At 37.6% G+C, this 27,616-nt stretch overlaps 1 protein-coding gene across 7 annotated transcripts in view; it reads left to right on the forward strand.

The window, feature by feature from the left end:
* The first annotated feature begins 243 nt into the window (after window positions 1–243).
* Window positions 244–27,616, forward strand: part of KLF12 (KLF transcription factor 12) — a 448,013-nt gene continuing 420,640 nt past the window's right edge. For 2 of the 7 annotated variants that reach the window (XM_067713502.1, XM_067713503.1), the window contains exon 1: window positions 782–1,017. The gene's annotated coding sequence lies outside the window, so the exon portion shown is untranslated. Of the gene's footprint in view, window positions 755–781; window positions 1,018–27,616 lie in introns of those variants that run through there. The other 5 variants (XM_067713504.1, XM_067713501.1, XM_067713499.1 and 2 more) reach the window with 5 other exon arrangements.

Here is a 27,616-nt window from a genome sequence, read left to right on the forward strand (position 1 = left end):
GGCTCCGCGCGAGTCCTCCCCAGACGAGTTGAAATCGGGGGTTCCTCCCGCCGCGAGGCCCGCGGGCACCCCTCGCCCCGCGGCTCCCAAAGCGGCGTTGGCCATGTGTAGGTTATTTTGGGTGCCGCAGCAAGGTGGTGCAGGTGATCGGGAGGCTCCGCCGCGGCCGGGGGCGGGGGCAGGGGTGGGGCGGGGTGGAGGTTCCGCGGACCCACCCCCCAGCCGGCGGCCCGGGCGCCGAGGCGAGGGCCGGGCAGTGGGTGTTGCCTTCTACCTCTGCGAGCGGGGAGGGGTTAGTTTCCCACAGGGGATTTCAACCATCACACTCAGAGCCCGCCTCCTAATCCTCGGGCGGAGCGGCTCGGGGGCCCCATTTTATGGCAATAAAGCGACTTAGCGCCTGCTGAGCGAGCCCCTCCCCGCCGCCGCCCCCGCCCTCAGCCCCACCCCGGGGCTCGCCCGCAGCGGCGGGGCTTTGTTTCGGGGGAGGAGGACCCGGAGCTCTTTTGTTTGGGGGTTTGGTGTTTTCACCTCCCCCCCGCTCCCCCCAACCCTCCCCCCCCCCTCCGCGCCTCTCCGGTTTCCTGAGCTGCGGGCTGCAAGGGAGGAGAAGCGGCGTCTTGCAACCCCCTCGGCTGGGCCCCGGGGTAATTCGATGCGGGCCTGGCGAGGCTCCCCCCGCTAGACCCGGGCTCGCGTCTCGGCAGCCTCCACCCACCGGCCCACCCTACATTTAGCGCATCATGTGATCCGGGTAAGTCATTTGCAAGTACAACAGTTCCCTGGGTTGCCCCCCATTCATTTCCTGAGAACTGCAGAGAGCAGCTGAGAGGCTCTGCCCGTGCGTGTGCGTGTGCGAGTGTGCGTGTGAGTGTGCGCGGGTGACGCCGTGTGTGTGTGTGTGTGTGTGAGTGTGCGCGCGCGCGCGTGTGAGAGCGAGAGAGAAAGGGAGAGAGAGAGGGGGACTCTGTGTGAGGGAAAGAAAACAATTTCTCCTGCTCTGCAGCTTCTGTTCAGGTCTGTGCCGATTCCGTTTCTTATCAAAATAAACAACCCCCTCCTCTTTTTTTTTTTTTTTGTGCCATCCCAGATCAGACCGTATTCTCTTAACATGTTTTATTTTCCTTCTGTCATCTGCTCAAGTTAAATCATTTTGGTTGGTCTGTGTTCGTAAAGGGGGAAAGTGTTGGGAAGCGGGAGGGGGCCGAGGGAGGGCGATGCTACTGCAGAGCAAGTAGCGTCGGTTGGATTCGTGGAGAAGAAAGAAGGAGGTTTCTCCCCCCCCACCCCCGCCTCGCAATTTTTTTAAAAAAGAACTTATCAAGTAGCGTGAATTAAGCAAATGTTTTTCTACCCCTTGTGGAATTGTTGGTTGCAGTGCTTGCCTGACAGTTGCCAAGGATGAGAAATAAAACACCAGGGCTGAATTGGGGGGGGGGGGAGCTTGTGGAAGTAGTGTGCCCCCAGGAAGAGAGCGAGTTGGGTGAAGAGCTGCCGCACCGGGCCTTGTGGGCTTGGGTGTGCACTGGAGAGAGCGGAGGGGAAGGGGTTAAGGCGGAGATGACACTGCTGGCATGAATAGTGAGTGGTCCTGGTGCTACATTCATTATTGTCTCTGGTCGTAATGATGTGTAACTGTCACTTGCTACAGTGCCTGGTCCATGGAAGTAGCCAGGGGCTGGCCCGTGGCTGTTATTTTCAATTACGGGGGGCCTGACCAGAGTTGACAATGGGCAACTTTGCAGGGCCACCCGGGCCGGGAAGCCCGCGGAGACGGCCTGGGAGCCACTTCTTGCCTTAAGAGGCTCGCTCCGAGGACTCGGACTTGACCTCCGCGACATTAGTTGGTGTTCGCGTTAGATGCTTCCCTACGGGGAGAATCAATCCTGCTTTTGTTGGGTAGAGAACTGCCTATTAGAACTTTGAAAACTTTTATCTTTGGGGAAAAGGGTGGGGTGCACTCAACAGTTCTGTTTCGAAGTGCATTTGAGGCAAATGCTTGGAAAAAGTACCAATTCCTTTGTTATATGCCCTGCAGCTTCCCAACCCCCTTCACCCTGCGCTTCCAGTTTTGCATACTTTAATAGTAACAGCCTTTATTCAGCTGATAAAAGCTGACTGTGTTGAGTTAAAGAGTATTAGTACAACGGAATGTGTAATCTGGATAAACAGTTTGTGTGGTTAGTATTGTCGGCTCTCTAATTTAACTGTACAGATGGTTTAAGTGTCGTGCTGTATGGATTGTTTTAAGCAATTCCACTGGCTAATAGAATCCTCCTCAGACGAGCACTCGAATATTTTATTTTAAATCAGCTTTAATATTCTCTGTTTCCCTGTAACACCAGGGAGAGGAGCAGCTCTATTTACGTTTAGTGCGTGTGCATCTAGTGGCTTCGGTAGACATCTGCCAATCAACGCACGTCATTCTGCAAATCCACCTAGACGCCTTCATGCCCTTTTCTTACTGGAGGATAGAGTTGTTTAGATAAGTTAACGCTTTGAAATAAATTTGGTGGCTTTTAACGGGCAGCAGCTTGTGATGGGGAATAGGGGTGGTCACTTTGAAGGGTGAGTGTATTCCATCTTCTAAGAAATGCTCTTTGGAATTGGCATTCAGTAAAAACAGTGACCCCTCACCTTAAAAAAAAAAAAAAGCCTGGTTGTGCTATTTGCAGACCTCATTCAGATGTTGTTTACATTTTTGAAAACCACATAGAAATTGGTTGTGATAAAGGGGTATACTTTTAGACTAGAAAATGTTTAACTTTAGAAGCTTAGAAATAGGTTGAAGGACAAACATTCGGTTGCATAAGTTACATCTTTATGGCTGCAGCCTGGTCAATTAGAGTCTGAGTTGGGGAGAGAGGGTTTTGAACATACAAGAATTGACAGAAATTTGTAATGTAGTTAGGGAAGAGGTTTGTTATTTTTACCTTCTAATTCATAACTATTATGAAATATACTTGCGCTGGTAAAAGTTGGGATGTTTTCACATAAAATTTTAATCACTTATGTACTAAAACTACTATAGCTGTGTGAGGTAAAGAAACATCCTTGAGGGGTTTCTGTTTTTTGAAGTGCTTCAGTTATTTATCTATTGCTTAGTAATGCATATTTAAAAGAAACTTCTGTCAGCTAAACTTTATTTTGGAATGCGTTGAATTACTATTTACTGAATGAAAATGGTTGCGCTAATGGGCCCTTAGTATTTTTTTTCCTCCAGAAAATTCCTTTTCCACAACTGAATGTCATTTGGGAGAAAATTGGTCCTGGTATAGCATTTGAGACCTTGACCTTAGCAGCAACTCTTGGCTGGCGCTTGTTTACTACAGCTGCAGCCTATGTGTGTACAGAAAGGGAGGGACTGCAAACACTGGTGCGCTCTCTCTCCCCAGACCAAGGGAAAAACAAATCAGGATGCTTGACAGTCATTCCGAAGAGCACCCATCAGGCATGTAATAGCGTTAGTGTTCTGGTCGTTTTAAAAAAAATCTATGTTCCTCGGGGATTACTTTCCGGCCTCCTGGGAAAGGTAAACATGCACTTCAGCAGACTCAGAGTGAGTTTTAGATGTCATATCATGAAGCAGGCTGCTATCAACGTAATGAAATAATTTGTTCTTAAATATAGGTGTGTTTTCTATCCCCATAAAGATGGCATAAGTGCTTAGGCCTCTAAGCCCATATGAGAGCATTTTGAACTCAAGCCAGGATTGGTTAATCTAGAGTATTGAGTAACTTGACCAGTGAGGTGATGTTGTTAACTAGTTGAACATATAAACGTCTTGGATATTTTCATCATGGTACAAAATGGAAAGTGTGGAATTTCATATTTCTGCGAATTAATATGAGACTAATCACATTAAATTTGGGGCGTCAAATGGTTTGTTTTCTTTATATTGTGAGAGTAACAGTCCTCTTAGTGTCAACTTCATAAATCTAGCTGTAGATGATCTGTGTATTAATACAAAGAAGTTTGTATTCTGCAAAACTAGAAGTGGCACAAAGTTATTTGAAAAGTTATTCTTTTTTGGATAAATAAGTTTCCTCGCTTGTGCGTCCATGTTGATTAATGAACAAGAGCTAAAAATCTCCAAAGAGTTTTATTCAGAATCAACGCCATGGTTATCTTTTTCTCTTAGAAAACAACTTTCATTTTTGTAAATAACTCCTAAAATAGATGGCAGTGGCTCACCTTTGTCATTTACATTTTGAAAATACCACGTGGTACTGGAGTGGAAATGTCTGTATTTTTGCCCAGTGTTCGTTTATTTTCCATTTTAAAATTCACGTTTATTTATTTTTTCAGGCTACACATTATGCACGCCTTTCAGTCTTACGTATGGACAAAATGTAAGGGTGAAAATAGTAAGATTAAATCCCTGGCAACACCCTGTAACCACAGCCTTAAGTCATCCACCGCAACCAGGGGTCCCCAAATCAAAAGGCAGGTAACCAGATGGCCCTCCCCCGTGCCCAGAAGGGCAGCAGCCTTAGGCTCTGTGAGACCTGCTTGGTTTCTAGATCCCAGGCCCTTGCAGAGAACTGTCTGACTTCAGCTGGCCAGAGTTCATTGTCAGGCCATAGAGCAGCGACACCCCATCCGATGTCAGCTTCTGAGTTCTTGCGGTAGGGAACACATGCTGTGGATTAAATGGTTACTTTCTCTATATATTCTCAGTAATTATGTTACAAAAGGATTTTTCGCTTTGGGGTGTTTATTGTCATAAAAGTGGCTACTTGAGTAGTCCTGCTGCTCCAATGAAAATTTGTTTTGGTCTGGCAGTAGATTACAGGATATTCACTCAAAGAATTCTGCTCTGGGATGGGCTTTCCTCCTGTCTTTTTTTCCAACTCAAAGTCATACTTTTATTTTGTGGCTAATTTAATGGTATATATTTTTGAAATTTTACTAAAAGCATAGTAATTGGACTGGTCCAAACAGTGTTGCTTTTTAGGTACAGATGCAGTAGCAGAAAGCCCTTGCTGCTGTATTCCGGCGTGGAAGACGAGGGGAAAAACTACAGAGCTTTGGGGTAGTTTTCCCACCCCCATCAGAGGCCATAGAAGCTGCCACTATCACAACTTGTTGGCCTCCACAGCCAGGAATTGTGTTTCATGTGCTACATTCACCGTGCTTAACAGTATATATGGCTTTTCACAATAATTGCTGGCATGATGTGTATGTATATACCATATATAAAAATATAGCCACTATTTTAGGTATGTACATATATATGTGTACATACATAGTATTTATATTTATGAATGTGAGTTTTTATATTCTCTACCTGTATAGGTACATACCCCATACATAAACCATGTACGTTATGACCACGAATTATGGTAAAAAGCCCCCTTCCCACTTGCATAAAAGAGGAGAAGAACAAGCCGAGTTTGTTTTTTCAAATTCTATGTTTAATAATACTATTTTCACTTTAGTTTAACAAGCAGACTTAAAACATGAAAACAGCCCTGCCCCAAAGAAAACAAACCAACAGACTTACATGACAACCAAGGTAAATGATTGTAAAAAATGAAATAAATAACTGTAAAGAAAACCTTCATTCATTTCATAATCGGGTGTCTGCTAAGATTATACATCCTGGAATCAAGGACTGATTTAAGCAGAGATGTTGTAGTTTGAGCCTGGTTCTCTTGCTTACCAACTCTGGATGACCTTTGTTAAATTTCTTAACGCCTCTGAGTCTTTAAAATGGGAAAAATCATATGCAGTTTACAGGGCTGTGGTGAGGGTAAGAAGAAATAATGTAGATAAAAATCACTTTGTAAAACTGTAAAGCACTGGTGTGTCAACTGATTTGACAGGAAAACCACTACCTCCCCGTCCCCCCACCCCCTGCCCTAAAAGGGATGAACTTTCCAGCCTCTCAAAGTGAGCATATAAATTACGCTTATGGAGAAGGAATTTCCGAGTGTGGGTAGAAAACTCCTGGCAGTCAAAGGTCATGAATTCCATTCCTGTCTCACCAGAGATTTGCTCTATGACCTTGAGATCAAGTCACTCTTAAAAAGTTTTTATGTAGCTGGTATAAAAGTTACTGACTGTTAACATTTATATAATGCAGGTGAAGTATCTGAGCTTTTCCAAAGGAAAATACATGACAATACAGTTTCCATGATCATTTATAGAAAATAGAAAATAAAGATCAGCAAGGATTATTTAGAGATTATAAACCTCCAGGCTACTTCTTCAGTGAGTCAACTGAAACCTCTATCGACTGGTCATTGAAAATGCCCTTAATGTTTTTTTTTTAATGGAATCATTAAATTTGTGCTGTTGTACTATAATTTAGAACAGCCTATTGAACTTCAAATCCCTAGTTAAGCCAAGATTCTGTTGATTAAGTTATGTCTGATTTATGGTTTAGTCTCTTGGTTAGACTCAGATGTTGTTGCAGTACAACGTGTGAACAATAAAGGAAGGTAGATGATGGGGATCTTAAATGGGTATTTGAAAATTTATTGCACACATTTTTTTATATGCACACGTTTCCGGCCATGTACATTTTTTAAACACACACACATTTTTGAGAAAATTAAGAACAATAATACTTTACATAATTTCTCCCCAGCTACATTTCCTCCAGTTAAGAAACAATTTTTTTTCACACTCTGCACACTGCTATGCTTGCAGTAGCAAAGAAACAGACTCAAACTAGCTCATCAATATAACTCTTTCCGTGTCACACATACACCTTGCCTACCTCCTGTTCATGTTACAACTATCACTGTAAACATCACTTTCTGTGGGACTCTTATTTATCATCCCTTGCTTGAAGAATACACCAGGTTCCAGTCTGTAATCTATGGCCCCATAACACACGATGTTCCTTCTGGTGTAATTGCTTGTTGATTTGTCTTGTCCCTTCCCAATAATAAGCCCCTTGAGAGCAGGAAATGAATCTTCTTCATAGTTACTTTCATGGCTTCTAACATAGTGGCTGATCATATAGTGCTAAAATACTTAATGAAGGAACAAATTGAGGAGTACAGTCCATATGACTGTCCTTTCAGTAGCTAAGTGCCAAATATCATGGTCATTTCCCCTTGCCTTTTCATTTCTAGTCAGTATATTCATGTCTATTAATCATTCCACAATTCACTACATTTTCCTGAAAAATTTTTTCTCCTTGCCAAATGAAGCCTTGCAGTGGAGTTAAATACTACTGGATTTGAAACCTTAAGCTACCCAGTTTTTAGCCGTCTAACTGGGCAAGTTGCTTCTGCAAGTCTTAGTTTACTCATTGGTAAATAAAAACAAAAACAAGAACATATAATGTCACCATTGCAGAATGTTTTTGAGGATCAGAATTGTGGTAATGCCTGCAAAGCATCCAGTATATAGAACCTTGTACATACTTAGTGCTCAGTAAATATTAGTCTGCTCAAAAGGTACAAACTTCCAGTTATAAGATAAATAAGTACTAGGGGTGTAACATACAACATGATAAATATAATTAATACTGCGGTATGTTATATAGGAAAGTTAAGAGAGTAAATCCTAAGAGTTTTCATCACAAGGAAAAAATTTCTTTGTCTTATGTTTTTGTATCTATATGAGATGTTGGACGTTTACTAAATTTACTGTGGTAATCATTTCATGGTGTATGTTATACTTTAAACTTGCCCAGTGCTATATATCAATTATATCACAATAAAACTGGAAGAAAAAAACTTTCATCTCTTCTAGTATTTTTTTTTTTTTAAGATGTTGGGGGTAGGAGTTCATTTATTTATTTATTTTTGCTGTGTTGGGTCTTCATTTCTGTGTGAGGGCTTTCTCTAGTTGTGGCAAGTGGGGGCCACTCTTCATCGTGGTGCGCGGCCTCTCACCATCGCGGCCCCTCTTGTTGCGGAGCACAGGCTCCAGACGCGCAGGCTCAGCAGTTGTGGCCCACGGGCCCAGTTGCACCGTGGCATGTGGGATCCTCCCAGACCAGGGCTCAAACCTGTGTCCCCTGCACTAGCAGGCAGATTCTCAACCACTGCGCCACCAGGGAAGCCCTCTTCTAGTATATTGATGGCCTCTCTTAAAAGCAGCCACTGAGAATGAATAGCAGCAACAAAACAACTACTCTTTATTGTGCAGCTACTATAATACAGAAATTAGGCACTGTGCTTTTCATTTCTTAGCTTATTTATTTATTTACGGTAAAGATGTTTTGTGGACGTGGACCATTTTTTTAAGTCTTTATTGAATTTGTTACAGTGTTGCTTCGGGTTTATGTTTTTGGTGTTTTGGCTGAGAGGCATGTGGGATCTTAGCTCCCTGACCAGGGATCGAACCCACACCCCTTGCATTGGAAGGCGAAGTCTTAACCACTGGACTGCCAGGAAAGTCCCTTAGGTTATTTAATATGTACTATTTAGTAAACAGGCATGCCTAGTTGACTTTCAAATAATTGACACTTTGAATACTCTATGTGGAGACCGCCGAAGTACCTTTTTGTACACTGGATTTTGACTTACGAATATCATCAGTTCATGAATGAATGAATTTTTTTAAACTCTTGTAAGATGGGGCCACGTAACAGTCTTTCCCCTCCCCCCGCCCTGATTTTGCCATTTTTGATAATAATTTCGAAAATTATTTGTGAATTTTACTGTTTTTATGCCTTTCATTAACAAACTGAGTAGAAAAAGGGGAAAATGAAAATCTTGATTCTGGTTTTGAGAAACAGGGCTTATTATCCAGTTGAGACAAAGAAATCATTAGGTGTGCTGAAAATTGGTAAATCTTTATTGAAAGTGCTTAGCGGAGGTAAGCTAATGAATTGTAAAAAAATAATAAGATGACAGAACATACAAAATGCTATACATCTGTTTTTAATGACACTAATAGATTGTGTATAATTACAGATTTTGTAATATTCCTTTGTCTCTGGGAATGGGTGTCCTTTGAAATGTAAGTCTAGTCCCTTGACTTACACATATTTGAGTTTTGTACAAGTTTTTTGGAGTGCATTATATATTAGAAACATGAGATTCCTTCCTCCCTTCCTTTATTAAATATTCATTGAGTACATGTGTATGATATTATGGTTTCTATTTAATAGATGTGGAAACTGATTTTCACAGAGTAATGCCATCATTATCAATAACCAGTTAGCTTTAAAGCAAAGATTTGAAGACTGGAAAACCTTTGAACTGTCCTCTGTGTTACTCTTACCTCCCTTCAGCATTAAATATGCTATTCCAATTAATTTTATTGTAGAGAATTAGAGCAAAAGAATGGGAGATTGTACAAATAAATATTGTCTTTAGAGGCTGTTTTATTTGTAGATTATATTGATACACATTTACTAGAATACCTTTACTAGAATATTTACTTCAGTGTAGAAGCCAATTCTGTGTTTAAGAGACTTAATCCAAAAAATTATTTTAGGCGGCAACTGCTACAGGATGTTCCATAATGTTAATAGTAGACCAATAAATTCTGACCAGTATGCATTCTGTTTGATAAAGCTATTAAAGTCAGAGGCATAATAAAATTAATAAAAAACATATTATCTGTATAAAAAATGCCTTACTTTCTCATTGGACTTATGCTTATTTAGCTCCTACCATGTATCTGGAATTATATATGAAAATGGGTAGGACATCACCAATGAGCTGAAAATCAAGTAGGAGAAGTAAGACTTCTGTAGAAAATTATAATTCAAAGTAATTTGTGATACATGGATCAAGTGCTATAAGTTGCTTAAACAAAAGGCAGGGGAGAAAAATTGCTCCTAGCTGGGAAATCAAAGGTTTCAAGGTTTGAAAGTGGATAGGTGGCACAAATCCTTCATGGAAAAAGTTTTACGTTTTATAGAAAAGAAACAGCAAACCTGCAAGTGGAAGAGAGCAAATTAAAAACAGCTATTTTGGCATCTGTGGTGATTTCACACCTCTTTTTCTGTTATCTTTTAGAGCTGGTGGCTTTATGGTGTTTTGGCGAACTTCTGTCATTTGCTGTATCACCAGAAAATTTTCTTTTCCAAAAATAGATCCCGGCATATGCTTGGCTAGTAGGGCACACAGTGTTACAGTGAATTTAGAGAAGGTTTATTTGGATAAACAAAAATAATGGTGGTTGATTAATAAAAATTTAAAAGTACACTTTATATGAAGTTATCTAATAAAAGTTTTGCATATTGCTGAAGAGGTTTGATATATGTTTTATTTACAAATGTTGGGAATTTTAGCCTTGACCAAAAGCCTTTACATATAGGAATAAAATCTTTTTTTTCTGTGTAAGAACAATGGAAGGGAAAACTTGAAAATCGATCAGTTTTACAGAAGGTCAGAGTCAGTTGAAGGGATATTTAGAAAGGAACTTTACAATAGAGTGGTTGAATATTTAAAGAGTGATATCCTCTGGAATGTGCATTAGCTTTTCTGCTGTAGGTATAAATACAGGACACTTAAGCAAACACACGAGATACTTCATTTTGAGAGACTGTATAATAAGAAAGAAATGAACTCTTAATGAGTCTATAAAGAGCATTGACGGTATTTTTATTGTACACTGAACTTTCTGTTGAGTATATTGGGACTCTACCAAGGCTCCAGGCTGAAGCAGTTGTGTTTTATGTATAAGTAGCTTTGTAATTAAGACAGTTTAGAATTCTTGAGAAGTAGGGGCCAGCAAAAAAAGAATTTCTTAGTGCTTGGTGGTTTACAGAGTGGTTTTAGTTTCATCCTGACAATCCTATAATGTAGATTGGACACAGTGAAGGTAAAATAGCTAGAAGGTAGCCAAGTCAAAACTAGAACCTTGATTTCCAACACCAGTAAAATAATTTGTTCCCATTTCATTCCACTGCTGTCTTCCTAACTTTCATTTAGTCTTAATAAGCCAACATTTTGAAAGTCCACATTGCACAAAAGAGGTGCTGCTCAGTGAATATTATTGGATGAATTCTTATCTCCTTCCAAAACATACTTTAAGGGGGTATATAAAACCCCAAATATAACAGCTTAGAGAGATCAACCCAATTAATCCTAGAAGAGACTGTGCAATTGGAATGCATCCATACTCTGAAGGAAATTAGGGAGATGCTTCATCACTTAGCACATAGCAGGGCTTATGTTAGGTGCTGAGAATACTAAGATAAATAGAACATGGGCTTTGTCCCAACGTATAGGCAGATTGGGGAAAATGCAGCACAGTTAAGCCCAAAGGAAGGGCCATGCTAGTGTATTCTGCTTCAGTTTATTTTCTTCATGTAGATCTTTTATGTGCCTAAAAATAATACACTAGATATTCTTAGATTTATGTTATAGTCTCTTTTAAGTACTTTCAATCTTATCGGAAAACCTTTGGAAAACCTTTTTCCATTTAAACGTGGTTTTCTAAGTGTTTTCTCTTTCAAAAATTATATTGCACATTTACTGTACATAAAATGTGTATATACGCTTTAAAGGTAGTATTTAATGTTTACAACCAACTCAAAGCTAGATATTTATAATATTTACATGTGAATTTATTCTTACCTTTATGACTTAGTTTTTCAAAGGATTACCACTTAAGATCTATAGGAAATAAGCTGTGTTTTGCAGAAACTCACTTGTTGGGCAGGGTTTACAAATCTCTCTCTCTGATAAAAGTAGGTACACGTGTGTGGAGACTTTAAACTTGATTTTATAGTGAACTCCTTTCTCTTTTTTTTACTTAGCTTCCCTTCTTCCTCTAGCCAACAATAGCATTATATTCCCTCATAACCCTCATCATAACTATCAGTATTATGTGTCTTAATATTTTTCTCCATATCCATAAGAGTTATAGATGCATCTGCACACATGGTTTTTTGATCACGTTTACAAAAATGAGATTATTTTTTGGAGACTCTTTTTTTTCATTTCGTCCTGCCTAAGGGAAATCCTTCCACTTAGCTGCAAGAACTCTAATCCATTAAAAACAAAACTGTTGTATATATTGCAAGGTATGGTTATTTTATAGTCTGTTACCTTACTGATGGGCAATACTTTGTTTCCAGTTTTTGCTACTAAAACCAATATTGTAATAAATATCTTTATATTACAGACTTGTGGGATCGATCACCAGGGTGGCGTTATTGATTCAAAATGTTGCCACCAGCAATGCAGGGAAATACCCTTTCCCATAAACTCCATCAGCAATAGATGACACTTTTCTAGTATGATAGTTGTGTAGTGGTATCTCATTGTTAACTTCAGTTTTTTATTTCCTGACTTCTAGTGACCTGGAGCATCTTTTCCTATGTTTGTAGGTAAATTGGTATTCTTCTAAGAGTTGCCCTTTATTCTTTGTTCATTTTTCTATTTGGTTATTGTCCTTTTGTGAGAGTTATTTATATATTACAGGTATTAACCATTTGTCTGATGCCTGCATTGCAGATAATTTTTTCAAAAACTAATCTTTGGCCTCTTGTCTGTTTAAGAAGTATCTTTTGATATTGTTAACATTTAAATTAAAAAAAATATTTATTTTTGGTTTGTTGGGTCTTCGTTGTTGCGCGCGGGCTTTCTCTAGTTGTGGTGAGCAGAGGCTACTCTTCCTTACGCTGTGCAGGCTTCTCATTGCGGTGGCTTCTCTAGTTGCGGAGCATGGGCTCTAGGTGCGTGGGCTTCAGTAGTTGTGGCACATGGGCTCAGTAGTTGTGGCACACGGGCTTAGTTGCTCCGCGGCATGTGGGATCTTCCCGGACCAGGGCTTGAACCCGTGTTCCTTGCATTGGCAGGTGGATTCTTAAGCACTGCACCACCAGGGAAGTCCCTAACATTTTAAATTTTAATATAATCAGTTTTTTTCCTCTCTGTTTCTCTGGTTTCCTGTTTTTGTTTTACGTTTTTAAAAGACTTTCTCCATTGGTAAAATAAACATGTAATGTCCTATACTTAGATTTAATTTTTCTTTCCACTTTGATCTTATCTTTAGTCCATTTGGAATTTTTAGTTGTATATGTGGTATGAGAGGGGAGGGAGGGGGTCCACTTTTTCTTACTTTCAGATGCATATCCAGTCCATTGAATCAGAACCATTTTTAAGGTAATGAATCCCTTTCCCAGTAAATATAAATTCCACAGTTGTTTTCGTATATCCTATGACAGTACTGGGTTGTTTTTTTTCACATCTTTATAGGAGTATAATTGCTTTACAATGGTGTGTTACTTTCTGCTGTATAACAAAGTGCATCAGCTGTATGTATGCATATATCCCCATATCCCCTCCCTCTTGCGTCTCCCTCCCACCCTCCCTATCCCACCCCTCCAGGTGGTCACAAAGCACCGAGCTGATCTCCCTGTGCTCTGCGGCTGCTTCCCACTAGCTATCTATTTTACATTTGGTAGTGTATATATGTCCATGCCACTCTCTCACTTCGTCCCAGCTTACCCTTCCCCCTCCCCGTGTCCTCAAGTCCATTCTCTACGTCTGCGTCTTTATTCCTGTCCTGCCCCTAGGTTCTTCAGAACCATTTGTTTTTTTTTTTAATTCCATATATATGTGTTAGCATATGACATTTGTTTTTCTCTTTCTGACTTACTTCACTCTGTATGACAGTCTCTAGGTCCATCCACCTCACTACAAATAACGTGATTTCGTTTCTTTTTATGGCTGAGTAACATTCCATTGTATATATGTGTCACATCTTCTGGTGCCGGGTTTTTTTCCTTTTAAAACTGATTTTCTTAGATATTCTCAGTCATATAACTAGGATTCATGTCTTAGGAGTATTGTATTCATTGTCCACCTCCCCTGGGCGAAAGTTACATAAAAACCCTATTGTGATTTTAATTGCACTAAATTTATATATAATCTGGGGACAATTAATATTTTAATGTTATCTCTATTTCTAATGTTATTTCATTTTATCAGCCCAATTCAAAAATATGGTTGTCTTTCCATTTGTTCAATCTTATTTTTTATACTTCAAATAGATTTTAATATATTTTTGTAATGATTGTTTTCTCTTTAATTAAATTTAATTCTAAGTACATTATAGGTTTTTGGCTCTTTTATATCTATTGGGATAATATAATTTCTTTTCTTAGTTTGTTGATACAGTGAATTAATTGCACTGCTTACGTTTTGAACGTTGTACCAGACATTCCTTATTCCTTGTATAAGCCTTACTTGGTCTAGATGCATTATCTTATTATGTATAGCTATATTTGATTTTCTAATATTTTGTTAAGAATTTTTTAAAAGTTAGCTTTTATTCTTGTAGTGTCTTTATCTGATTTTTCTTTCAGGGTATTTGTAGCCTCCGAAAATAACTTGGGAAGTGTTCTGTCCTGTTTGTTTTTGGGATACTTTGTGTAGAATTGGTACTTTTTCTCCCTTGGAAGTGTGGACGAATTCACCAGAGAATTCATGTGGATTTAGAGGCTTATTTTTCTTTCTAGGAAGGTTTTCAATTTATTTAATGCATATAGGGCTATTCAGATTATAAATTAATTTTTGAGTGAACCTTCTTAGTGATTTTGAAGGAATTTGGCTTTTTATATGTTATAGAATTTATTGGCATAAGGTTGTTCATATTACCTTACTCTTTTAATATTTGTAGGATCTGCACTGATAACACTTTATTCCTAATTTTGGTGACTTGTGACTTTTGTATTTTTGTCTTGATCACTTTGTCTAGAGGATTATCAATTTTATTGATGTTGTGAAAGAACCAGCTTTCGGTTTCATTAATTTTTTCCTCTAGTATTTTACTTTTTTCTAATTCATTGATTCCTGATCTTTATTATTTTCTTCTTTCTGCTTGTTATAGGTTTACTTTTTTCTTTTTATAGTTTCTTAAGGTGGAAGCTTAAAATATTGGTTTGAGACCTTTTTTCTAACGTAATGTATGTAATGCTATACATTTCACTCTGAGCTCTGTTATTTTACATTTTTATTCAGTTCAAAAGATTTTCTAATTTCCATTGTGATTTCTTCTTTGATCTTGGATTATTTAGAATTATGTATTTTAATATTCAAATACTTGGGCATTTTGAGATATACTTCTTATATTGGTTTCTAGTTTAATTCCATGGTTTTCAGGGTATGTATGATTTGGGGTCTTTAAATGTTTGCTGAGATTTGTTTTATGGCTTAGAATGTGGTCAGTATTGGTGAAGGTTACATGTACAGTTGAAAACAGTGGATCCTGCATTGTTGGGTGGAGCAGTCTGTATGTATATTAGACCTATATCCTACAAATGTCAGTTTGGAAAGTTGGTTAATGTCCTTCACGTCTTCTACATTGTTAACTGATTTTTCTTTTGTCTCCTTGTTCTGAAAGTTTTTGGGAGAGCGGGCTTTAAGTATTTAAATTCAATTGCGAATTATCCTAATTCTCTTTTCAGTTCTATCAGCTTTTGTTTATGTATTTTGAAGCTCTGTTATTAGGTGCAAACAAATTTAGGATTGTTATGTTTTCTCCATGAATTGACCCCTACATCATCATGTAGTATCCCCCTTTTTCTCGTGTAGACAACGTATAATTGGGTGTTACTGTTTTTAATACAATCTTACTGTCTCCAGCTTTTACCTGGAATCATTTGATCATTTACATTAAACATTTTGATGTGATTAGGTTTCAATCTACTAACTTGCTATTTGTTTTCTATTTGTCTCATATGTTCTTTGCTATTATTTTCATGCGTCCTGCCTTCTTTAGGCTTATTTTTTAATATTCTATTTTATCTTCACTTTTGGCTTATTAATTACAGCTCTTTGTTTTATATTGTTAGTGGTTACTCTAGGGTTTACAACATACATCATTAACTTCTCACACTTCCTGTATGATGTCAGAATTTTACAATGGTATACTGTCATTTTTTTCCTCTCACTTTGCTTATGCTATTTTCTTAATATATTTTACTTATACGTGTTATAAACCATAATTTCCTAGATACTATTTTTGCTTTAAAGAGTCAATTACATATATATACATATATATATACATATATATATGTATATATATTTGTGTGTGTGTTTACTGATGTCTTTTCTAGTTCCTGCATTCTTTATTTGTTTGTTCTATGTTTCTATCTAGTATCATGTTACTTTTGCCTAAAGAAATTTCTTTAGTATTTCTTGTAGAGCAGGTCTGCTGGCAATGACTGTTCTCAGCTCTTGCTTGTCTGAAAAAGTCTATCTGCCTTTGTTTCTGAAATATTTTATTTGGGTTTTGAATTCTAGGCTGACAGTTTTCTCCTCATTACTTTAAAGATATTGCTCTATTATCCCATAGCTTACATAGTTTCTGAGAGATGTCTTTTATTATTCTGATCTTTGTTCTTCTATAAGTAATAATTCTCTTTTTCTCTGGCTGCCTTCAGGATTTTTTTTAAACTTTTTTTTTTTACCCTGGCTGTAAAGTGCATAGGTGTGTTATCATTTATAATTGTCCTGCTTGGGGTTCTCTAAGCTTCTTTGATCTGTAGCTTATTGTCCTTCCTAATTTTTCATCCATTATCTTTTTGAATATTTCTTCTGCCTCCTTTCTGTTGCTTCTTGTGGACTATTTTGACAAGTACATTAGTCTAATTGATATTGCTTCATAGGTCTAGGATTCTCTGCACTCCCCCCTTCAGTTTTCAGTCAGAATAATTTCTATTGATCTGTGCTCAAATTTACTAATTCTTCCTGTTGTGTCTAGTGTTTTGTAAGCTCAGTGAAAGCATTCTTCATCTTTGAGATAAAGCAATTTGTCTAGTATTTTCATAGAACTTAAAAAAATTTTCCACATCTTTGCTGAATTTTTTTTTCTTCTTCTTTTTTTTTTTTTTTTTTGCGGTACGCGGGCCTCTCACTGTTGTGGCCTCTCCCATTGCGGAGCACAGGCTCTGGACGCGCAGGCCCAGCGGCCATGGCTCACGGACCCAGCCAGTATGCGGCATGTGGGATCCTCCCGGACCGGGGCACGAACCCGTGTCCCCTGCATTGGCAGGCGGACTCTCAACCACTGCGCCACCAGGGAAGCCCTTTGCTGAATTTTTGATTATTCATGTTGTCTGTCTTTTTCTCTAGATTTTTAAACATCTTAATTACAGAGTCTCTATTTGATAGTTTCAACATCTCTGCCATCTCAGGGTCTGATTATGTTGATAGCTTTATCCCTTGACATTGGGTATCCTTGCTTTGTTTTGGTGTCTTGTAATTTTTGATTGGCTGCATGACATTATGTAAAAGAATAGTGCATAGTGAGATAAAAAGTTATTATGCTAAGACATGGATGTGCCTCTTATTCTGCAAGGTGTTAGTGTCTGTCGAGACGGGTAAATGAATCAGTTTGTTCAGTATATGTGCTGCGTTACTGCTTTGTTGTTGCTAGTGAACTGTCACATCACCAGAGACTTCAAGTTTCTCCAGGAATGCATTGCTTTACCTGGAGACTTCTGTGAGACCTGGAGTGCCACAGAATTTTTCTTCTCAGTGTTCCTGCTATACCCTCAACTTTCCGCTAGTCCTGAACTCCAGTGACACAAGGGACCCCTTTCTGTGCTTTTTGCGTCTATCTTGGAAGTAGTCTGGGTGAAGTTGTGGATGGATGAGTGTGTGGGGTCTCAGTTTCCCTACACCAGATGCAGTTTTAGGCTGGCCTGGATGACTAAGTCTGAGCTGGGACGTTGTCAGCATGTCTGTCCCTTTCTCTTGTGGTAGCCAAACTCTGCCTTGTGTCAATGGTAGGCTTTTGTGCCAGTGAGTTTTCTATTCTTACATCAGTATGGCTGATGTCTTATTTGTATCACTGTAGAATTCTGGGCCTCAGTGAGTTTCTTGCCTTACCCCAGGATCAGATGAGTTTTACCTAGTGTTCAGTGCAGGGCAGCTGTGTTCATGATTTTTGTTTCTCACTCAGTGGCTACTATCCTTTGAACCTCGGAAGAGGGCTAGGCAGAGGGTCTCTCTCTCTCTCTCCCAGTGGCAGGTAACTTCTTCTCCTCCTCTAGCACAGTCCACCTTTGCCTGGAGGGAGAACTAGTATTTACTGTCCCTTTCTCTGTGGCAGATGGCTTTTGCTTCATTTGATGTTAGAGTCTTGGATGAAGCCAGTTTTTATGCTTGTCCCCCAGTGGTAGCTGATCCCTACCCGCATGCCAACACTTCCAAGAGTAGCTCTTTTAGGTCTCCTGTTCTTTTTCTAGTCTTTTGTCTTAGCACCTGGAGGAGGATTATGCAGAAGAGTAGGTGAGTGGCTGTGGAGTGTCCTTGCATCTGGCGCTTCCTGGGATACTAAGTGACTTTGCTAGCCCACATTCAGCTTTTAAAAACTTATCACTATTTTAGTGGTTTTATATTGCTTAAAAATTAAAAGAAGAATTTTAATTGTAGTAAAAAAAAACAACATAAAATTTACCATCTTAACTATTTTTAAACTCACAGTTCAGTCATGTCAACTGTATTCACATTGTTGTGCTTCACATCTCAAACTTTTTCATCTTGCACAACTGAAACTCTGTACCCACTGAACAGCACCTCTCCATTACCCCCTCTCCTGGGACCCTGGCAACCACCCTTCTGTTTGTGTTTCTTATCAGCTTTTATGACTGTTCACTCTTTTTCCATTATCATGGCCAAAGGCAATTCCTATTTCTCTATGAAGGGTCAGTCCTATGAACTGGAACCTAGTTCACCTGGTTGCCTTGTGACTTAAACTTTTTGGTCTCAAAAACATTATGAATTTGTAGGGTGTTCATCTTACATAAGTATTTTCTTTCTATATCTGCTTAACTTAAATGTGCTTAGATTTCATTCTTTTCTTTTCCTCTGGTAATACCTGTTGGACTGTGTGTGTGTGTGTGTGTGTGTGTGTGTGTGTATGTATGTGTATATAATCTACTGATGGAAAATTTTTTTTCTCCTTTAGTTGACTGTTAGCAAGCATTGGAGGATTTGCTAGTATTGAACTATCCTTGCATTAGGAGCAAACCCTTTTAAAAAATAATTTATTACTTTTTATAACTTGGCTTGATTCTATTTGATAACTTGGAAAGATATTTAGAATATGTATTCACAAGTGAGATTGGTCTATAATATTTTTCTTGGTGCTGAATCAGATTTTTATATAATAATTTTGGTGGATACATAAATTAACTTAGAAAGTATTCATGTCTTTCCTTGCACTGTAATTGGAACTGTCTCTTAAAGGCTAATACTCAGGTGTGAACCACTGGATCATAGTTGGGTTTTTTTTTATGTTCCCCCAGTGGTACATATGTAATCTTTTCTCCAATTTCGTCTGTATATCTGTCCATTAAAGTTTTCAGCTTCTTTTCGGATCAAGTTTTGGCTAGGAAATATTCCATTTGCTTTTTAAAATTATTTATTTTATATTGAAATATAATTGGCATGTATTACATTGTATTAGTTTCAGGTGATTTCTGAATTGATTACCACAGTAAGCTTAGTTTACATCTGTCACCACACCTAGTTACAATAGCTTTTTTCTTGTGAAGAGAACTTTTCAGATCTACTCTCTTAGAAAACATTCAAATATCTGATACCTTACTGTTAACTGTAGTCACTATGCTTTACATTACATCCTCAGGACTTACTTATTCTATAACTGGAAGGCTGTACTTTATGACCACTTTCACCCATTTTGCCCACCCCCATACTCAGCCTCTGACAACCACCAGTCTCTTCTCTGTATCTGCGATCTCTGGATATCTGTATGTACCCATTTGCTTTATAGGCTTTTAAATTTGTTACCTTGGGATAACATGTATTATAGTATTCCCTAATGCATAATTACATTTCTACTGTAACACACTTTTTTCTTATTCCCAATATTGTCTTTTTTTTTTAAACTGTTCTTTCCATAAATGGTCCATGTGTTACTTTGCTGTTTTATTAATTTTCTTTTAGAAAAATTCTTTTGGTTTTTAAAAATCATTTCTACTCTGTTTTTTCCTTGTTTTCTTTTTCATGACTTTTTGCTTATTTTTTTTCAATTCTCTGTCCTTATCTATTTCTTTTTGCTTTGTCTTTTTTTCAAAAAAAACCTTTAACTATGAAGGCATTGACGTTAGAAATATTGTTCTGAATATATCCTTTGCTATATTCTATGTGTTCTTATTGAGGAATTACTTCCCTTTTCATTGTTTTTAGATAGTTGGTAATTTTATTTCTTCTTTGAATCAAGAGTTTCTAGGAATGTGTTTTTAAATTTCTGATTATTATTTTTAGGTCTTCAATTTTGTATTTCCATCTGAATTTTGATTTACATTCAGAGATTGTAATCTGTAAAACAGTCTCATTTTTAAATCACTAAGATTTTTTTTAATGTCTAAGTATATGATTTACTTTTATAAATATTCCCGAGAGATTTGAATAGCAGTATCTTCTCTATTGAGGAATGTGATTTTCTATTTTTAATCTGCTAAATTGTTTGTTGATTTATTTTACATTATTTTATGTTCTAACTTATATCTGTTCTGTTAAATTTGATTAATTCAAAAAGTGTGGTGTATTGAGTTTTACATTCTAATCATATTTTTACATCTTCATTAAACTTAAAATTTATTTTTTGTTATTTTAAATTGTTGTGAAATATAAGTGACATAAAACTTAACCAAAAAAAAAAAAAAAAAAAAACTTAACCATCCCCCTCCCCACAGCCCTTTGCAATCACCACCCTACTTTCTGGTTTTTTGAGTTTGACTATTTTAGATACCTCATATAACTAGCATCATATATTATTTGTCTTTTTGTGTCTGGCTTATTTCAATTAGCATGATGTCCTCAAAGTTCATCTATATTATAGCATGTGTCAAGATTTCTTTCTTTTTTTGAGATTGAATAATATTGCATTGTATGTATGCTACATGAAAATGGATGTTTGAATGTCTTTTGAGTCCCTGCTTTAAATTCTTTGGGGTATATAACTGGAAGTGGAATTGCTGTATATTGTTGTAATTTTTCGTTTAATTTTTTGAGGACTTACTATACCATTTACCACAGTAGTTATAACACTTTTGCATTTTCATCAGCAGTGCACAAGGGGTCCAGTTTCTCTGCATCCTGGCTAATACTTTTTATTTTCTGGACTTTAAAAAAAAGCCATTCTGATGGGTTTGAAGTAGCATCTCATTGTGGTTTTCATTTGCATTTCTGTAATAATTAGTGATGTTGAGCATCTTTTCATGTGCTTATTGACCATTTGTGTATCCTGTTTTTCTTTTTGAGAGAGACTTTAAATATATATGATTTTACTGGACTAAATGACTTATTCTGTCATTAACTTTTCCTTTTTAATTTGTTTTAAGTTTGTTTTATAATATAAAGTAGTGTTTTTCTTCAGCATTTTGCTTTTTCTTTTACCCATTTTATTATCTCAGCTTTTTAATAGTCACATTAACATAATAACTGTCCCTGTGTTTTTCTTAATTATGATTTTTTATTCATTTCTTCATACTTTTGTGAATTTAATCAAATTGATATTTATATTCTTTTATTTCCTACATGACCCCAATCAATTTGGAAGATATGCTTCACTGTGCTGTTTGACTAATAGTATTCCAACCCCAACTTCATGTTTACAGCTCGTGTAGTGCTGATGTCTGAGAAAGAAAATGCACCATTTCCTTAAGACCACTCTGTTTGACAAATTTTTTTTTTTTTTTTTTGGTAATATACTGCCATTGCCAGAACATTTTAGTAACCGACATAAAAATCTCTGGTGTCTACAGTGTGAAGGGCCCCCTCTTAGATGTGATGCCATTGGTTGCCTGTTGCTTGCTGTGATAAGAGTTAGGAAATAACTTTTCCACTACATCTTACTGCAAGGTGATTGCCATTTTTCTTAAATTCTCTCCTTTGTGAGTTTTCATTATATTGGCATCCTGATATCGTGGAGTACGATATCAGGGATGTTTTATTCTAAGGTTAGGAGTCTACGCACACATTGTACTGCTAGCACTTTTCATAATTTGCTGGAGGTTTCTATTTTAAGAGTAGTTCATTGATCTCTTCAAACCTTGGGCAGAAAAATTACTTTAGCCCTAATTTAGTTTTAAAAAGATTTGAGATTGTTATCCCAGTTTCTAACCTTAACTTGGAAATCATAACAATCTTTGATCTCCATATAGTTAAAATATTTTCTGAAAAGTCTTGTTGTGAAGTCATAAACTGTGTACTGGGAACAATCACAGTCATGAAAATCAGCTAATTCTCACTGAGTATGTATAATGCGCATGGGGTTGTGTTTAGATCTTGCCTTAGTTTGGTTGGGCTGCCTTAACAAAATGCTACAGACTCAGTAGCTTAAGCAACACAGATTTATTTCCTCACAGTTCTGGGTACTGACAGTCCCAGACCAGGGTTGGTCTGTAGTGAGGACTTTCCTCCTGGCTTGCAGATAGCCATCTTCTCCCTGTGTCCTCACATGACAGAGACAGTGTGCACTGGTGTCTAAGGACACCAGCCCTATTGGGTTAGAGCCCTACCTTATTTAACCTTATCACCTCCTCATAGGCCATATCTCCAAATACAGTCACATTGGGGGGTTAGGCTTCAACAAAAACATTTTGGGCAGACACACACATTCTGTCCATAACAGATCAAAAGCCTAAATTTTTGAAAAATAAGGCTTTAACTCTTGGTTAAGTTTCCTATCAGAGTGAGTTGTCAATAGTTTGACTTTCAACCACTCAAGTAAAATTACACATTCATGTCCTTATATAAATAATTTGAAGAGATCAGAACCTCACCCAGAGAAGGTCTTTGTAAAATTACCATGTGAACAAGTACGTTGGTTTGTGAGAAAGGATATATAACTGGGTTTTTTTCCTCAGAATAAAGATATGGTCTCCAAAGATTTGTTGTTGGCACTATGTAGAGTAATTCTTGGGGATCAGCAAGAAAACGCTGCTTAGGCTTCTGGCTGTGCCTCAGTGGTTGCTTTTCAAGCAGGACATTAGCAAAGAAGGGAACAAAGTAAAGGCTATTCTTTATCCATTTTTCCTCTTTTTGGGAAGATGGTTATTTCATTTGGATGTAAGGCAAGAAAACACGTATCTACTGAATGCCTACTGCAGTGGGTTGAATGGTGGCTCTCAAAAAGATTTGTCCATTTCTGAATTTGTCAAAGCTGTGAATGTTACCTTATTTGGAAAAAGAGTTTTTGCAGATGCACTAAAGTTAAGGACCTTGAGATGAGGTCATTCTGGATTACCTGGGTGAGCCCTAAATCCCGTAAGTGTCCTTATAAGAGTCAGAAGAGAGGAAGGCAGTATAAAGACAGAGCCAGGTATTGGAGGGATGCTGCTGCAAGCCTAGAAACACCATATAATGCCAGCAGCCACCAGAAGCTCGAAGAGGCAAGGAATAGATTATCTTCTAGAGCCTTCTGCATGGCGTGTCCCTGTCACCACCTTAATTCTGGACTTCTGGCCTCCAGAAGTGTGAGAGCGGAACTTCGGTGTCAGCCACCAAGTTTGTGGTAATTTGTTAGGGCAGCTTCAGGAAACTAATCCCCGCCCCGCCCCCCTGCCATGGGGAAGGCATTCTGCTAAATGTTAGGGGTGCAGAATTGAGCAAGACAGGGTCCTTGTCACCAAGAAGTCAACGTTGTTTGAAATGTAAACAAAAGCCTAGTAAAACATTACAGTAAATTGTGTAGCAGAAGTTTGTACAGAGTGTACTGAGAGCATTGAAGGGTACAGCTAACTTTGCTAATTTGGAGAGTTTGGAGATTCATTGAGGATGAAACTTTCCATCTGGGTTTGAATGAGGAGTAAGAGTGTGCCTGGAAGAAAGGGGATGAGGGAGAAATGTGTGGGAAGTATCATGTCCTGCTCCTTTAACCTCCATCTGGGAGACAAGCACCCAATCTGAAAGCTCAGTGTTTTCAAGTATTGAGAGGAGAGCTGTTTCTTGAAGTGACATTGTCAACTTGAAGCCACCGGGCTCGAGTAGTTTGTCTCTGTGATAAATGTAAAAGATATTTAAAAAAATCAGTCCCTTTGGCAGCTCAGAGAGTAGTATGAAGTCAGTGCCCTACGTGTCCTGAGGTCACAGTTATAAAGACTCTCTATGCTCTGTGATTGGGAGTCTGCAAACTTTTGCATCAAGAGCTAGAAAGTAAATATTCTAGACTTTGTTGGCCATGTAAGGTGTCTGGGGGTGTGTGTGTATATGTGTATATATATTTATTTTTCCAAACACACACACACATATATGTTTACAGCCATTTTGTGTGTGTGTGTGTGTGTGTGTGTGTGTGTGTGTGTGTAGATATAGATATAAAATAACCCTTTAAAAATGTAAAAATTATTTTTGGGGAGCAGGCCTTACAAAAACAGGTCATGGGTTCTTTTTGGTCTGCTGACTCTTGTTCTATGATATAATAATATCTTAAATTAGGGGTCTTTTTTTCTTTCAAAAGGAGAGTCAAGTATTTCTGCTATAAAGAAGAGATATTAAATATGAACAGCTTAAAATCTGAGCCAAGGTATGACTGATTGAACTTTATAGCTTTCTAACCTCAAACAAAGATTGAACGAATGTAGAAACAGCCAGATAAATGCTTAAGTTTTATTTAATACCTTTGCTTTTTTTTAAATAAGTGGAACTTAAAAAGTATATATTTCAAAGATCCGAAAAGAAGAGGAAGCTTGCCATCTTGATGATTTCTTTAATAATACCACTTTAAAAGACTACATTTCTGTTTAGTAACTGACAGCACTTTTAAAAGACCATTTCTTTTTCGTCGGCACAGATGTTTCTCTATGTGAGATGTATTGTAGTTTTCAAGATGCTTCAACAAGTTTGTGTTCTTTAGGATGAATGATTAAATGGACGTTTCAGATCATCTTGTGAAAGGACTTTATCATTAGATTGTCTTCTCTTTTTTCACTCACAGCTCCTGAAACATCCCAAAGTGCTTTTATCTTTAGAAGCTATCAACAAATTATTATTTTGAATTCTTTCAAGGTAAGCTTATATAGCTACCTCAGAGATTACTTATTTTTAGTTCCAACAAAACTGTTGCAAATTAGGTGTTATAAAAACATTATGCTGAGCTTAAAATGAAAAGAATATTACGGATATTTCAAAAGCTTGTCTTTTCAAAAGCTCAGACTTTCTTTCAGACTATAGTACAGTTCCCATTTGTTCTTTCCCCCACTGAGTACATAGAGCTCAACTGAATCAATAAAAATTTCTAAAGCAAAAGGTAATTTTGGATACAAATTATAGAAATCAATTTCAAATACAGAATTAGAATACTTAGTAGTCAGTCTTGTGCTTCATGTGGTACTCATATCCTGTTTCTGGGGTACAAACCCCTCCCCTACCAACACCACGAAGTCCTAACCTCAGTCTCCTTTTTCTTTTAGCCATTATCTCTCACCCTTTCCTTCTTTCAGAGGAGAATACCAAGTCAGTTAAATTCAGACCAACTGTGATGTAGTTGGTGAAATCTGGCAAAAAGAATTAGCATCCTATTTCTTCCAGGGCCTGTTTAGTTATTTACACCCACTCATCTGTAAAACGGGGACAGCGTTCATTCTGCATTTGTTGAGAGGATTATAGAAGTTGTGTGCAAAGTTTCATCACAGCGCTTGGCACAGATATGGCCAATAGATAGTAGTACATATTATTCTTAGACAGTGTTGTACTCTCCAATCTAGAGGAAGAGAGAGAGAACACATTGAATAACTTGTAATGTTAAAGCTGTGATAAGAACTGCAGTAGGGGGAAGTAATGGTAATTCCTTCTAGAGATTCTAAGAAGCTCTGTAGAGCAATGGCCTGTGAGCCACACCTTGTTGGGTGGGTTGCTTTGAATGGGTGGAGGGAGAGGAAAGGGCTGTCTAGACACAGGAAGCAGCTTGAGCTCAGGGTGAGGCAGGAAGTGCTGGGTGTGTATGGGGCTGAGGTCCACTGTAGCTGATTTAGCCCACAGCAATGCTTTCTTTGGAAATACACAATGCTTTCAAAAATTTAAGCCAACAGAGTAACCTGAGAGATTTCACTTAAATCTACATTTCCAATTTTTCTTGAACAATTTGTTTACAACTGTTGGTTGAAGCTTATCACCATTTCTTAGCCTCACATTGTTTTAATGAATATATTTTAGCATTTTAATATAGCTCAAATCTTCTTCCATTATTTTCAGAAATGTCTTGGTTATTATTGCTGCTTTATTCAGTGTGTTCTGGTAGGCAGTCTCTGCTGGCTTGGCTTGATATTTTTATCATGTTAAGGAAGCGTTCTTTTCTTTCTTCACTAAGAATTATCATTAAGAATAGACTTTGAATGTTATCAAGTATTTTGGGGCATGTTACATTATGATTTTTCTTTTTGACATGTTGATGCTTTGCCTTATAGTATGTTTCTTTTTCTATAGTAAATTAGTAAGTGTCCCATGTTTTTCTGTACTCTAGAGCATCAGAATGATCTTTTCTTTTAAAAGTTACTGTAAAATATATTACCTGTTCTTTAAATGTTGAGAAACTTCATGTTTGTGTATATCTTTTCAAAATAATTTTTTGTTTCTTTTCCCCCTGCAACCCCACTGAATCGGATCTGTAGTTACTGATTCAGTCAGATTTCCTACTTTTTTTTTTAGTATTTATTTATTTATTTGGCTGCACCTGGTCTTAGTTGTGGCATGTGGGATCTTTTAGTTGCAGCATTCAGGCTCTTAGTTGTAGCATGTGGGATCTAGTTCCCTGACCAGGGAGCGAACCTGGGCCCCCTACGTTGGGAGCTCGGAGTCTTAACTACTGGACCGCCAGGGAAGTCCCCCTACTTCTTTTAGATCAATGTCGATTAGTAGCCTTGGTTACCTCCAAAATTTAGTAGCATAAATTTAAACATAATATATTTAAAAAGTTTTTACTTGGTAGTTAAAAGCAATTCTTAATTTCATGATTTTTATATCTTATATCTTTGAAATAAACTAGTTTATGATTTATTCTTTTTTAATTTTTTCTTCCTGTTTTATTGAGATGTAACTGGCATACAGCACTGTATAAGTTTAAGGTGTACAGCATAATGATTGGAATTACATATATTATCATGTGATCACTACAAGTTTAGTGAACATCGTTTCGTGTAGATACAAATATTTCCTTGTAATGAGAACTCTTAGGATTTATCCTCTCAACTTTCATATATAACATACAGCAGTGTTAATTAATCATGTTGTACATTGCATACCTAATGCATATTTATCCTGTAACTGGAAGTTTGTACCCTTTGATCGCCTTCATCCAAATCCCCCTCTCTTCTCCTCTTATCTCTTTTTCCATGAATTTGTTTGTTTCTTTTGAAGTATAATTGACCTACAACACTATGTTAGTTTCTGGTGCACAACACAGTAATTTGATATTTATGTACATTACAAAATGATCACCGTGATAAGTCTAGTTTCCATGTCACCATACAAAGACATTACAGTACTGTTGACTGTATTCCTCATGCTGTACATTTCATCTGTGTGACTCATTTATAACTGGAAGTTTGTACCTCTTAGGCGACCACCTGTCTGTTCTATTAATCTGTTTCTGTTTTATTATATTTGTTCATTTGTTTTTTAGATTCCACATGTAAGTAAAGTCATATGGTATTTCTCTTTCTCTGACTTATTTCACTTAGCATACTACCTTCTAGGTCTGTCCTTGTCAC

The sequence above is a fragment of the Pseudorca crassidens genome, chromosome 18 (assembly GCF_039906515.1).
Source record: "Pseudorca crassidens isolate mPseCra1 chromosome 18, mPseCra1.hap1, whole genome shotgun sequence".
In the NCBI taxonomy this organism is placed as follows: Eukaryota; Metazoa; Chordata; class Mammalia; order Artiodactyla; family Delphinidae; genus Pseudorca; species Pseudorca crassidens.